We start from the raw sequence: 14,608 nt of genomic DNA, 5'->3' as shown, positions 1-14,608 counted from the left end.
CAAGTAATATTACCCCCAAATGATAATATTTTAACAGACTGGACACCAAGGTGGGAGTCGTTCCTGAATCAGCTGTTTGGATATCAGCAACTGCCAACTTGGGAGCAAAAGTCAAAATGAGTGCCAAACTAAAAAAAAAGAAGAGAAATTAGAAAAATGTAAGAAACACTGACCTATGCAAACAGGTTATCGGAGACCAAAAAAAAAAAAAAATGGACAGAAGAAAATACCGATTACAATCATTTCACGTAGAAGTTTAACCAATATATTTCATCATAGCAAAAAGACCCAAATCGCAATTAGCCTCGATCAGATGTACCTGGATGGGTGATGGGCTGGAGCCAAGGACAGATGTACCTGGATGGGTGACGGGCTGGAGACAATGGAATTGTGCGTGTGTGCTGGGGAGCGGGGAGGGGAGTGTCTGAAGGAAAAAATACCACCGGGGAAGGTCTCAGACCCTACTAGTACTTTTTTAAAAAGGCAACCTGGAGAACATCGATACCTACCCACCCATCTCTAAGTTAGAATAGTCCACACATGCATCCAGGGCATCCTTAATTTGAAGGGACGTCAGTCAGTAAAGAATAGGCAACATTTTGTAAGCAACAGTCCACAACAGAGCATTTTTACTAGTAATCGGTTGACCAAAAGGTGCCAAGAATTTGCCACCCCATGTGCTATTATTTTTTAAAGCCCTTGATTTGGCAGTGACCTAAACAGCTCTTTGAACAAGCTGCCTCCTGTCCATAGCTCAAAAAAGATTGAAGATCCCTAGAAAGATCAGAACCACCTCCTTTTGACCTCCCTGAAGTCGTTAGCATCAGGCAGGGCACGAAACGGGCGGGCGGCACTTGATGCGAGGGTTTGCCGCTGCGATGGAGGAGATCCAGCCCCGAGTTCAAGGTGAAGAGGTGTTCGTTATGGAAGGTAAGGTCTCCCGGGTAAAATAGGACATCGTGTCGATAGCATCGAAGCCCAGAACATCGCAGAGCCCCCGGGATGAGATCTGTGACCACTTAAAGAGTCTGACCTGGTCGTCTACATAAGACCAAGCAAATGGATGAAAGATACCCGTAGTTCAGATTATGGCTTGCAATTAGATAAACTATAGAGCTTGTCCATCAATATATATATATACCTACATACATATATACATATATTTATATATTATATAGAAAAATAGATAGAATCTTAGATAAACAAATGGATGGTGAGTTTGACCCAGAATTAGATAAGAGGAGAGCAGGCTGGATTGTTGTAGGGAAATCGCAAAGCTCCCTTAATGACCCCAAACTTCTCCCTGGGACAAAGGCCTATCTTTTTAGCAACCGCTATTCCACTGATTCTCTTTGGCTGTGGGTCGTAGAACTCTACGGCCCCTAAAAAAATCAAACGAGGACCACTCAGAGGGCCGCCGAGAGGCGCGTGGTGGTGGTGACCAGGCCATGGCAGAAAGAAGGATGTCAGCAGGGACTGGGTGATCCAAAGAGGGGGTGGCCTGGTTACCCGGCAAGAGAAGAGGGATCACCGAGGACCAGCCTGTGTACCCCACCGGCGTCCTCGCGATGTCAGGAGAAAGCAAGCAAGGCCCCCGGCGTGTCGAGTGGACTTAAAAGGCTAACACGGATAAGAGCTGCACGGGATGGGGAAATGAGGGATGAGCTGCCATCTGCATTGTTGGAGGAGACGTCCAGCAATGAAATCACAGATCCCAAAGATGGATTCATGCTTCAAGGCGGACAAAGCGTTTTCCTCACACCCCTGAAAGCCAGCGGGTGACTGCTGAGCTGCCATCAGTGACATTTTCCAATCTTGAGGAACGGGACAGATAGTGCAGGACTGGGGAAGAAGACAGAGTGTGTATCTGGAGGCCAGTGAGCTTAGGAAAATTCTAAAGATGGACGGGGCTAGTGTCCAGCTAGGAAAGGATCGGATTCCATCAAGAATGGGTTCTCTCGGGCTCACTGGATTTCCTTTTCTGATAGGGCTTCTAAGCTACTGGATCAGATGGAGTTTACCTAAATTTTAGCAAGGCTTTCCATAAAGTATCTCCTCCTACTCTGTGGAAGTGATGGAGAGCTGTGGGGGTGGACAGGAGTAGAATCAGAAGAGCTGGGAACAGGAGTGTGAATAGGTCACAGTTCACTTCCAGTCGCAGGCCCCAGGGGTCTCTGCTTGACCTTGGGCTGTTCCCCATATTTGGAGAAAGACAGCACATCAAAATGCTAGAAGAGTCCTACTCAGTGATAGTCTGAAATCCCAAGAAACACCACAGGCTAGAGCGTTGGGCTGAATCGGAGAAGTGGAAGAGTATTAGGGGTGAATGTCAAGATCAGCACTGGGGTTCAAAAGATCAAGTCCATTAGGACAAAATGGGAGGAGCAGGGGCGAAGTTAGATTCAATTACAGAATTCCAGATTTGCAAAGAACCTCCACCTCCAAACACTAAAACGTTCTCCACAGTGACCCCTAGACCTATGTCCCTCTGCCTTAGTTGGAAGATCCCTTGTGAGTGAGGACCGACTCCCCGCCACGTCCCGGCTCATTCGTTTGAAGAAATCTGGCCTGTGAGCTCAAGTTAGGTCATCTCGGGCTGCATTAAGAGGGGTTTGCTCTGCTAGGGTCAGCCTGAGCCATGGGGTCCCGTGAAGAATAGCTGGTTGGGTCGGGTTAGAGGAGTCGGGCTCAGGAGTCACCGGAGTTACCTGGTGGCCATCCCCATTCACAGTGGCTAGGGCAGGGAGAGCCAGGAGCCAAGGGCAGGGAAAGAGCAGGCGAGCCGGCCCAGATGGATCGCTTTGGGAGCTAGGGGATCCCCGCACTGGGGTGGGGGGTGGTAAGTGAAGGGTAGGATTTCAAATGAAAATCCTGAGCACGGCTTAGACCAGGTGATGTTTGAGGCCGCCCACAGACAAGCATTTTGAAGCGCCTGGTTTGTGCCAAGCACTGGGCTCCAGAGGCCAATTCCCCAAAGTCTCTGCCCTTGAGGAGTCCTCAGCTTCCTAGATGTCCTTGAGCTTCCTCGCCTAGCTAGCCAAGGGACATGGAGGAGACTGAATCGCCTCTTTGGGCCCCGTTTTCCCATCTACAAAATAAGGATAAAAATACTTACCCTGCCCCACTTAGGGAGCTGCTGTAAAGAAAGGCAACCACCAAGAGCTATGGAGAGGGGAAGCTCCTCGGGTCAGGATAGGAAACGACCACCCCCACCCCCCAGCCCCCTGACCCATCCCCAGCAGGTGAGGCTCGCCAGGGAGGAGATGCGGCGGCCAGAGGGTCCCCCTCCCGCCAGAGTCTCCAGCGGCCCTAAGGCCGAGGGGCAGAAGGCTCCACCCGAGAAGGGCTGACCCACCCAGGGGCAGCGGCCATCCCCCACCTGCCTCGCCATCCTCCCCCTTTCCCCCAAAAGACCGGCAGGGAGATGCGCCCTCCCCGTCTCCCCCAGCTCTGCTCCAGAGTGTAGGCGGGAGGAAGTGGTGGGCTGCAGGGGGACCAATCGGGGAGCTCGGGATGATTCAGCCGCCTTCCCCGCACCTTCTCCAACCGCTGAGGATGATGGCATAGGACCCCCACCCCCCACCCCAGGCAGAGGCTTGAAGCCTCCCTCCTACGTGGCCTAGGGACAAAGAAATCCTCCCGGGGGAGGCGTGAGATAAGAGAATTCTGAATGGGGGCCTCCCGGGGAAACAGAACGTTAGTCAATCGGAAAAATTGTCCACTAGAGCGGAGGCCGGGTTCAGTCCAGCTGCAGCCAGCGTGGGCCCAGCGAGGACGGGGCAGGGCCGGCCCCTCCCCGGGCCTGCAGCCCGCACCTTCCCCAGGCAGCTAGTGTGAGCAGGAGCCAGTGCATTTCACCAAACCTTTATTGAGGGAAAGCTCTAGACAAGGGAGAGACAGCCAGAAGGACACCATCCCTCCCGGACTGCCGCTCTACTGACCACTTGGACGAGTGGGACTGGGCTCTGGGCAGCCTGGAGTGCCGGGCGCATGTGGAGTGTTCTTATTGGTCTAACTCACCGGCACGTGTGGAGTGTTCTTATTGGTCTAACTCACCGCTAAGATGGTATTCAGTTACGTCCACAGCCATGTCCCCCGAGATCTGGAAAGCAAACCCAGAGGTAGAGATGGTCAGTCGGGGCAGGGGACTGGGCTCGCCCGGCCTTGCTGCTGAGCGGTGGGCCCCGGAGAGCTGCCGGACCTACCTCGAGAGACATCACGGGTGCAGGGCCCCCCAAAGTGTCACAAAAAGCATCACGCAGGGAGTGTCCAGCCAGGAAGACGGCCCTTCCCCACCGGCCCCCGCCCGCGGCCTGGCTGGCTCCACCCCTCATTGGGCACTCAGCAGAGACCTCCCTCTACACCAATCCCCCACCGATACGTTAACTCCCGCTACGTCCAGAAGTGTGCTAGGCTCTGGGGGAGAGACGGGTCCCATCTGCATGGCACCCACCATCCAGGGGAGGGACGGGAGGAGCAGCGCACCAGGGGAGAACCACTCGGGTCCTCGCCATCGACCGAGGCTTCCAACCCGGCTCCCGGCCTTCCCCGTCCCTAGGGCGGGAGGGGGCCCCTCCCGGGCCGGGAGCCAGAGCCCCACGTGGAGGCCGCCGGGTGGTTCCGGGCAGGTTCCTGAACGTCTGAGCGTGTTTTCTCAATAGAAGGGGAACATCCTACTTGTACACCCTCTCATAGGAGGACAAGCGCTTTGGAAACCGCGAAGCTGTATTAATGTGCCTTATAACTGTCCGTCAGTCGTGTCCCGTCATCAGCATCGTTTTGTGTGTCTAGGTAGAGAAGGATTTTCGGTGGCGCTCGGTCGCTACCAGGGCCCTAAGCAAAACGGCAAAGTAAGAGTCTTCTCTCCTTTTCGTTGTCATTTATTGTTTTCTTCTAATCTTAGTCATTAACCAAACTCGCATCCAAGCAAAACAACAACATCACAATAATTAGGCAAAAACATGTAAGCACCGCTCACACGTCTGTTCTCAAATTGTCTATGTTAACCTAAAAAAGAAAAAATTAAAAAAAAATTATCCAGCCTGCAACTCTGCCTGCTCTCGGGGTGTTTCTTGCACGCGTCCGCCTCCAAAAGGCTTCCGGCCTTGCCCGCCACCGCGCGGGGCCCCGGGGGCTTCCGTCGTACCCTAGTATGGGAGTCACGTGTGGAGAGGCTTCCACTGGGACGTCCCCTGAGCTGAGCCTTGAAGTGCCAAATTCTAGGAGCCCCCCCCCAGGGGCTGGATGATTGGAAACCAGCTCCCGCCCCTCCCCACCAGTGGCACAGAGGGGGTGCTGAGGGCCCCGGACCCCAAGCCAGTCAGAGGCGTCGAGCTCGGCCCCGGCCTCTCCTTCCAAACTCGTGGGTCGAGGCAGTCCGGGAGGTTGAAGGTCACAGAGCCGGATCCCGGGCTCGGTGTGACTGCTTGGAAAGGTCCCCTCCCTTCCTCCTCGCCTCTGTTCCCCAATGAGGAGGGCTGACCAGGAACAGGCGTTCCCGGCTTTTCCCAGGAACCTCCTCTAAGGGCCAGAGCGCCAGCGCTCCGCACCTTAGTTCTAAGTCCCTCCAGAGAGTGGGATGGAAAGCCCTTCCCTGGGACCAACGAGACTCCTCGGTGTGGGCGAATTTGTCTGAGACCAAAACCGCTTCCGTTCTGGGGAGGCCACTCTCGGGGGCTTGGGGGTTCCCATGTCAATCTCGGGCCAAGCTTTAGGATGGGACGCCCCATCTTGGAAGATCCCTACAGCTCACGTGGGTACTAGCTCCTGGGATCTTGCTCAACTGATGTAATTGCCAGAATGGAATAATTCTGACTAAGATGTAGTTGACTGACAGGTTTCATCCTCCTAGAGATGTTTGCATTTTGAAAGAAAAGCCTTAGAACCAAATGAAGCTCTTACTGGGAAACTAGAGTGGAGGGGAGAAAGGGATGGGGGGGCAGTAAGGGAGAGGAGGGAGGGGAGCAAGGGATGGGGGGAGGGAGTAGGGGAGAGGGGAAAGGGCAGCAAGGGATGGGGAGGGCAATAAAGGAGAGGAGGGAGGGGAGCAAGGGATGGGGGGAGGGAGTAGGGGAGAGGAGGGAGGGCAGCAAGGGATGGGAGAGGCAGTAAGGGAGAGGAGGGAGGGTTGTGCCCTTCCCAGTGCACCTGACTCTGAGAAGTTCATTATCTCAAGCATCTCTCAGTGCTGGGTCGGGTAGCATTTCCTTGTGGGGCGGAGAGGAGGGGATGGTGCCCCAAGAAGATTGTAATCTCTGAACTTGGTGTTGTTAAGGAGAGAGGAAGAGGGGAGGGAGAGAAAGAAGGAGGAATGAGAAAGAAAGGAGAGGAGGAGGGGAAGAAAGGAGGAACAGAGGGAGGAAGAAAAGAGGAGGGAAAGAGGGAGGAAGGAAAAGGAGGAGGGAGAAAGAGGAGGGAAAGAGATGAAGAAAGGAGAGGAGGAGGGAAAATGGGAAGAAAAGAGAAAAAGAAAAAAGGAGAGGGGGTAGAGGTGGAAAGAGAAAAAGAAGGGAGGGGGAAAGAGGAAGAAAGGAGAGAAAAAGCTGGAGGGGCAAAGAGAGGAAAGAGAAGGAAGGGGAAAGAGGAGGGGGAGAGGAAGAAAGGAGGCAAGGAGAGAGAAAGAGGAGAGGAGAAGGAGGGAAAGAGAGGAGAGAAAGGAAAGGGGAAAGAAAAAAGGAGGGAAAAGAGAGGGGGAGAGAATGAGGATGCTCACCTGCCTGCTCCCCCCCATTCCTTCACCTTCAGGTTCCACCTCCACCTGCAGGCTCACTCTGGGCTCAGCTTCAGGGACTTGATTTTGGGAACCTCAAGTTCCCCCGAAATCAGGGGCCCTTTGTAGCCCGATACACCCCAGGGCCCCAAATCCGGGCCTTTGGGTTCAGGCGCCCCAGATCATTCCCAGTCCTGGTCAAGGACCTGTTCCCCCGGAGCAGCCGAGCCTTCAGGGACAAGACTAGAAGCAGAGAAGCCCTCGGACCATTGGGAAGGGGCCGACGGGCCAGAGAGGTCAAGCCCCAGGCTGGTGCAGTCTGGGAGAGAAGCCCCTTCCCTTCCCTGTCCCAGAGAGAGGGGGCTAGGGAGGGGGCGGGGCCAGAAGCTTCGCCCAGGGTGGGGCTCGGTCCACCACTGGGCAAAGTAAGGGGCCCAATAATGGGGGCGATCTGATGCTCCCCTCCCCCTCTGTTGCACTGCTGGGCCTAGGAGTCTCCCATCCCCGTCCTGTCCTGCATTCCCCTTAGCCTCCCATCAAGAAGCCTTCAGCATCTGGCCTGGGCGGGGGGAGGGGGGAGGAGGTGGCAGCTCTGCTCCGCCTCCTGCCAAACTCCACCCCCCCCTCCTTCCTCTGGACCCAGAAGATTTGCTCCCACGTGATCCCTCCTAGCCCGGGGGACCCTCAACACCCGCCCGTAAGCCTGGCTGGGGACACTGTTCCAAAACCTTCTCCTGAGAGGAGAGAGACCCCACCCTCAAGAGGCTGAGCACCTGAGGTGGAATTCTGCCCTAGCTCTTGAGCAGCTGGTGTCGGGTCTGCCCCCCCCCATAAAACGAAAGGACTGAACCCCACGACCTGGGCTTTGTGGCTCTCAATCCGAGGGAATTCAAGCTGCCTCCAAACCTTTTCCCGCAGGTCCCTGCAGACCTAAGTGCTCCTGCCGTCTCCCCCCTCCACACTCACCTGTCCAGCGGCCGGGCTCCATCACCTCTGCAGGGACAGTGAGTCAGGCTGATGGATGAAGCTATGTTTCTCAATCGCTAGGGGGAGCACGTGTGCCCTCTCAACAGGGCCAGCACTCTTTAACAGAGGCCTTCTGGAGACAATGTCTCCCCCCAGAGCAGAGACTGAGCAGGAGACTGAGGGGCCCGCTCCGGGGCGGGGATGTGATGGACCATGCATGAGAGTGAGCTCGGATGAGGCAGATGGTGCAGAGGAGGAAACTGAGGCTCAGGGAAGGGAAGTGGTCTACCCAGGGTCACACAGTAGCCTCTTAGAACAGAGTCCTGATCGGTCATTTCTATTCACCTGTAGAATTCTAGAAAGTCTTGAGAAGAGGACACAGAGTGACAAAATGGGAGGGGACTTGAGGTCTGGCCAGCCCTGGAATCGTACAAATGTGGAAACTGAGGCCAGATCAGTTTCCAGCTAATGGTTACAGGTCTTCAGAATAGGATACAATGTGTCAAAATGGGAGGGGACTTGAGGTCTGGCCAGCCCTGGAATCGTACAAATGTGGAAACTGAGGCCAGATCAGTTTCCAGCTAATGGCTACAGGTCTTTAGAATAGGATACAATGTGTCAAAATGGGAGGGGACTTGAGTCTGGCCAGCCCTGGAATCGTACAAATGTGGAAACTGAGGCCAGATCAGTTTCCAGCTAATGGCTACAGGTCTTTAGAATAGGATACAATGTGTCAAAATGGGAGGGGACTTGAGTCTGGCCAGCCCTGGAATCGTACAAATGTGGAAACTGAGGCTAGACCAGTCAGTCCCCGGCCAAAGGTCTGACCCTAATGCAGGTGCCCCGTTCCCTCTGCCGTCCGGCTCCGCACAGGGTGCCCTCTGAAGAGTGAGTCCCGGAGGCTCTCTCCCAGCTTCCCCCACCCCCGGGGCCTCTCTGGCCCAGCCCCAGCTGGCTGGGGCTGCCGCCTCTGCTGCAGAGCGGCTCATTCATCAAGCGGCTGCTCGCCCACCCCGCGCCTCATTAGCTCGAGCACCATTTGCGTCTCTCTCCCGCTCCAGCTCTGCAGGTGAGCGCAGGGAGGGGAGCGGCGGGGGGAGGGCCGCTGCAGAAAGCACCCGAGAGATGGGAGGCGGCCTGGCGGGGGAGGGAACCTTTTCTCACTCCTCTGTCACCCTGCCAAGGAGGCCGTGGTTCATCCAAGAGGAGGCTGGATGGGCAGAGCCTGCCCCTCCCCGCTCTGCCAGGAGGCGAAAGCGGCACACCTGAGCCCAGGCTTGGCCGGATTCTGCCATGCTGGCTAACATTGGGAAACCTCCCCCCGCCCCCGGGGTCTCACTTTCCCCATTTGGAAGAGGCTGATCTTAAGGATCCTCCATCCCAATGTCCATCAGATGGCCTCGGGGGAGCCCCATAATCTCTAGGGGCCTCAGTTTCCTTCTTTGTCAAATGGAAATGGAGGATGTAGATTATGATCCCATTGGAGCAAGCAGAGTGCTGCACTTGGAGCCATGAAGACCTGGATTAATATTCCCCCTCAGACATTTCCAGGAAGGTCTTTTAGCCTCTCTGTGCCTCAGTTTTCCCCTTTGTAAAAGGAAAGGGTTGAGCTCAATAGCCTTCTCTAGCTCCAAATCTATAACTGAGTGCTGAAAGGAAAGCGCTGAGGACAAATGGACCTCAGCCTCCTTAGCTGGGGCTGAATAGAAAGCCCACCCCATCCTGTCCCTGAAGACCCCTCTTCTGGGGGGGCCCCTCCATCCAACAGGACAGGGAAGATCTTTTCTGTGATTCTTTCAGATCCCTTCTAGCCACAAATCCCAGTGTTTGACTCAGATTTTGGGGGGCAAGGAAGCAGGAATCCCCCAGGGGCTCCAGAGCAGCCCTAGATGCCAGGATTTCTCCAAAAACGGGCTCCCCAGGGAGCTGGGAGTGGGCCCTGCGCCAAAGGGTCTGCAGAGAGGCCACGATGGCATTCTGGGAAATTGCCAATTGCAACGGCTGCAGAAGTGGCCCTGGCGATGGAGGAAGAGGTTTGCAGAGAATGATTGGCACGAGTCCAGAGCCCTCTCAGGACTCCCTGAAAGGGCGACAAGTGCCCAGGGCTCCTCACCCCCTTTCTCCATGACCTGTCTCCATCCTAAGCAGTCAATCCAGAGGATCTGGACCCTGAAAGGGGAGGGGCTGTCAGGGAAGGACTGGGAAGCCAGCAAAGGGAGGGAGGGGCTCCAAACCAGAGCCTCGCCCTTAATCCCCCGCTAAGAACAGGGGCTGAAACCCAGCAGGGAATTCTCTGGGGCACAGCGCATGGCTACAGAGCCCTCCCGGGGGACCCCCGCTGCTAGCTGCCCCTGCCCAGCTGCCCCTCAATCTGGCTCGTCTGCGGAGCTGTGATTTGCCTCTCTTCCACCAGCAATGGTCATTATGAGATTAAATATGGGAAGAAAGCTTAGCGATCACACCTCCTTTTACATCTGAGGAAACTGAGGCAAAAAGCGAGGGAAGGGATTTGCCTGAGCTCATGTGGGTAATGAACAGCAGAAAGGATTGCAATCCACTTACCTCTGCCTGCGGATCCCATGCTTCCCACTATACTATGCCCCGCTGCCCTGCCCCCCCCCCAGCCTGGCTGGAGGGCACGGTGGTTTGGAGGGGTGGGGGAAGGGAGCACCCCAGGGAAGCTGGGGAGGAGGCGGGGTTGATGAGAGCCGCTCCTCGGGCAGGCGGGCTAGCCACATTAAAGAGGAGGGGGCGGGGGGGGGGGCGCTGGGGGTGGGAGCGGGGGGCGCTGGGGGTGGGGCGGGATGCGGGATGAGATGAGGCAGATCACTCACCGGGCTCCGGGGACGCGCTGCTCTTCCCAGGCCGACTCCCGGGCTGCGTGCTGCAGACACTCAGAGACCCCCGCCCTGGCTCAAGCGCTCACTCAGCCCCCGCCCATCGAGAGCCACCAACCTCCCCGGCCCTGCCCGGGCCCCCTCCCGCGCGGCTCCGCGGGGCAGCTCGGCTCGAGCCTCGAGCCCCGAGCCCAGCCCCGGTCCTGGCGTTCCTCCCCGGGGGCTTCACGCCCTGCCCGCCCGCCCTGCCCGCCCCGCCCGCCCTCCGCAGCAGCCCCTGCAGTGGCCGCCGCCCCGAAGCCCCGCGCCCCTCGGCCGGTCCGACGGGACCCGCAGACCGCGGGGGGGTGGGGGCACTGACCGGGTGGCAGGCAAATCTGGGGGCTAGCGTCCGCAGCGAGCCAGCCTGGCCGGAGCGGGCAGACTCCCGGACGAATGCGCCGCAGTCAGAGCTGGCTCCCAGAAGAGGCGGCGGGCGGGGGGAGTGTGCGTGCGTGCATGCGTGCGTGTGTGCCCGTGTGTGCGCGCCCGGCCGGGGGCCGGCGGGTGCCCGCCGCGATGCGTTTAAAGCGACGAGCCCAGCTTCCCCCCCCCCCCAGCCCGAGCCTCGCGCCGCAGCTCTGCGGGCCCGGGGATCTCCAAGCGTCCCGTGCCCCTGGGCGTGCGGACCCGCCCTCCTCCTAAAACCAGCACTTGTCGCGCTCCCCAAAATAAGCGAGGGTATTTTTCTTGGTCTTAGGAAACCTGGGTTTAAATCCCAGTTCTGGCACCGTGTGTGCAGCAGCTCATTTCCCTCCCCTCCGCCTCCCTTTTCCCAGCGAGAGAATGGGTATAATAATAATAAATACGATATAGGGTGTGACATGACAATAACCATTAGAGCAAATCGGCCAGCGAATGCAAGGAAAGGCGCTTATTAAGCGCCTACTGAATGAAGACGTTCTGGCCAGGCTCTGGGTGGGATACAAATCCGGGAGGCAGCCCCCCGCCCTCCATGTGCATTCTGGCGATAGGATGGGCTCTTTCCGGGGGGCGGGGGTCCCAGGAAAGGTGACTGGATTCATGGGGGAATCGAAACAACGAGAAATGGCGCTGTGAATTTGAGAGGAAGAGGATGGTATCCTCAGGCTGACGGTGTCCTAGTAGCTGGCACACAGTAGGCACTTAAGACGTGCCGACCGATTACTGCTGTGTAAACATCCGAGCCCGTATTAGGGGAGCCAAGGTGCTCAGGGTGAGCTTTTCTTATTTTTTAGAGCATTTGATTTTTGCAGCTACATGGCAGATGTTCTTAACCTTCATGTCTGTAAAACCTGGTTTTCCAAAGCCGTCTCCCTCCCTCTCTTCCCTCCCCCCTCCCCAAGAGAGCAAACACCCGGATAGAGGATAAACAGGTGCCATTCTTTTAAACCTATAAACAAATTCACAGATTAAACATATCAGATCAAAAGGGGGAAAAACCAAGTAAACAACAAAAGGTGACATACTAAGCTTTGTTATTATTATTATTATTATTATCATTATTAAGCTTTTCTTTTCTAAACAGATGCACAATTTTTCAACATTGATGCTTGCATAGCCTTGTGGTTCAGATTTGGCCCTCCCTTCCCCTCCCCTCCCCTGGATGGCAACACATGTTAGACGTGGTAAAATATATGTTAAATTCAACATGTGTAAACAATTCTCTTGGTGCACAAGAAAGATCGGATCAAAAAGGAAAGAAAATGAGAAAGAAACAAGATGCAAACGAGCAACAAAAGGAGTGAGAACGCCATGTTGTGATCCACACTCGGTTCCCACAGCTCTCTTCAGCGCAAGATCACTGGAACTGGTCTGAATCATCTCCGTGTTGAAGAGATCCACGGATGGTCAGATCATCTTCCTGTTACCGTGTACAATGATCCGGTCCTGCTCCCTTCATTTAGCATCGGTTCCTATGAGTCTCTCCAGGCCTTTCTGAAATCCTCCTGCTGCTCATTTCTTATAGAACAATAATATTCCATGACATTCATATACCACGATTTCTTCAGCCATTCCCCCATGGATGGGCACCCGCTCAGTTTCCAGTTTCTGGCCACTACAAAGAGGCCTGCCGCACACGTTTTCAGATCCCTTTCCCTCCTTTAAGATCTCTTTAGGATACAGGCCCAGTAGAAACACTGCTGGGTCAAAGGGGATGCAGAGTCTGATCATTTGGGGAGCCTTTTGTTCCAACTTTTCCCTCCTTCCCCCCACCCCCTCCCCCAGATGGCAGGTTGAACAATACATGTTAAATAGGTTAAAGTATAAGTTAAATACAATCTATGTAGACATGTCCAAACAGTTATTTTGCTGCACAGAAAGAATCAGACTCTGAAATAGCCACAATTAGCCTGTGAGGGAAATCAAAAGTGCAGGTGGACAAAAATAGAGGGATTGGGAATGCTATGTAGTGGTTCCTAGTCATCTCCCAGAGTTCTTTCCCTGCGTGTAGCTGGTTCAGTTCATTCCTGCTCTATTGGAGCTGATTTGGTTCATCTCCTTGCTGAGGAGGCCACGCCCATCAGAATGGATCATCATATAGTCTTGTTGCTGAAGTATAGAATGATCTCCTGGTCCTGCTCATTTCCCTCAGCATCAGTTCCTGTCAGTCTCTCCGGGCCTTTCTGAAATCATCCTGCTGGTCATTTCCTACAGAACAATAATATTCCATAACATGCATATACCACAATTTATTCAGCCATTCTGCAGCTGATGGGCAGCCACTCAGTTGCCAGTTTCTAGCCACTACAAACAGGGCTGCCACAAACATTTTGGCACATACAGGTCCCTTTCCTTTCTTTAGTATCTCTTTGGGGTATAAGCCCAGTAGAAACATTGCTGGGTCAAAGGGGATGCACAGTTTGATGACTTTTTGAGCCTAGTTCCAAATCGCTCTCCAGAATGGCTGGATGTGTTCACAATTCCCCCAACAATGTATCAGGGTCCCAGTTTTGAGGGAGAATTTTTTAATTGAAGCTCAGTTGAAAAACTCCTGTTATCTTGAAAGATGCAAATCCCACAGATGGACAAATCCAAGCTGTGAGCGAACCCAAGGATAATGGGAGACTCCACCAGGAGACCAAGGAAGCTCATGGGGGAAAGCCGCAGGCGAGGCTGGGAATGAGCAGGAGGGAGGGATGGGCTCAGTGGGCTCCAGGGGCCATTTAGAAGTGGCTTCCCCTCTCCCCTGAGAGAGCTGATCTGCGTTTCACGAGGGCAGAGCCCTTGCTGTCTCGGGATTGGCTGCTGAATATCCTCCTGGAGCACCTCAAACTGTTATTATTTCTGCAGTCATTTTTAATATTCACATGTGTATCCTCCTCAGCACTCGCCCCATAGCCTCTACCTAGTGTTCGTCGAATGAATGGTGGATACAGTGTGGGGTCGAGAGACGAGGGTCCAGATCCAAACTCTGACATGTTATTAACTGTCATCGTGGGCCAGAAGCACCTTCAGTCTCCTTGAGCTGCAGTCTTCTCATCTGTGAAATGGGAATAATAATAATAGCTAACATTTAATAACACAGTCACTATGTGCCAGGTACTGTTCTAATAGACATATATTATGTCTATATATCACATAATATAATATGATATTATATATCACACACTAATATATAACCTTACAGTTATCTGATCCTTACAACAACCCGAGGAGGTAGGTGTTATTATTATCCTCATTTTATAGATAGTAAAATTGAGGCAACAGGTTAAGTGACTTGTCTGAGGTCACACAGCTAGGCTAATCAATGTCATGCCAGATTTGAACTCGGGGTCTTCCTGACTCCAGAGCCGGCAGTCTATCCACTGTGCTATCTCCTTAGGGATGTTAGGAGAAACACATTTAGCAAACCTGAAAGAGCGCGTATTAATTCTTTTAAATTTACAATTTTGGAGTATATTTTCGTGTGTGTGAGGCAATTGGGGTTAAGTGACTTGCCCAGGATCACACAGCTAGGAAGTGTTAAGTATCTCAGGTCCTCCTGATTTCAAGACTCGTGTTCTATCCACTTGCTGTCTAACTGCCCCCCCACCAGATTAATTTTTAATCCAGACTGAGTTGTGTCCTTCTGGGA

General features: G+C 54.3%; 1 long non-coding RNA gene across 2 annotated transcripts; it reads right to left on the bottom strand.

Moving 5' to 3' along the window:
• Nucleotides 1-512: 512 nt before the first annotated feature.
• Nucleotides 513-11,156, bottom strand: LOC127541898 (uncharacterized). Of its 2 annotated transcripts, none has more exons than XR_007948500.1 (2): nt 10,874-11,156; nt 513-4,102 (listed from the first exon to the last, which is right to left on the bottom strand). It is a non-coding gene; the product is annotated as an uncharacterized LOC127541898 (long non-coding RNA). The 2 variants fall into 2 exon arrangements; XR_007948501.1 differs by lacking the exon at nt 10,874-11,156 and adding an exon at nt 10,510-10,688.
• Between the last annotated feature and the right edge of the window lie 3,452 nt (nt 11,157-14,608).

Source organism: Antechinus flavipes, chromosome 6, assembly GCF_016432865.1.
Source record: "Antechinus flavipes isolate AdamAnt ecotype Samford, QLD, Australia chromosome 6, AdamAnt_v2, whole genome shotgun sequence".
NCBI classification, from domain to species: Eukaryota; Metazoa; Chordata; class Mammalia; order Dasyuromorphia; family Dasyuridae; genus Antechinus; species Antechinus flavipes.
This window is presented reverse-complemented; position numbering and strand designations above follow the sequence as displayed.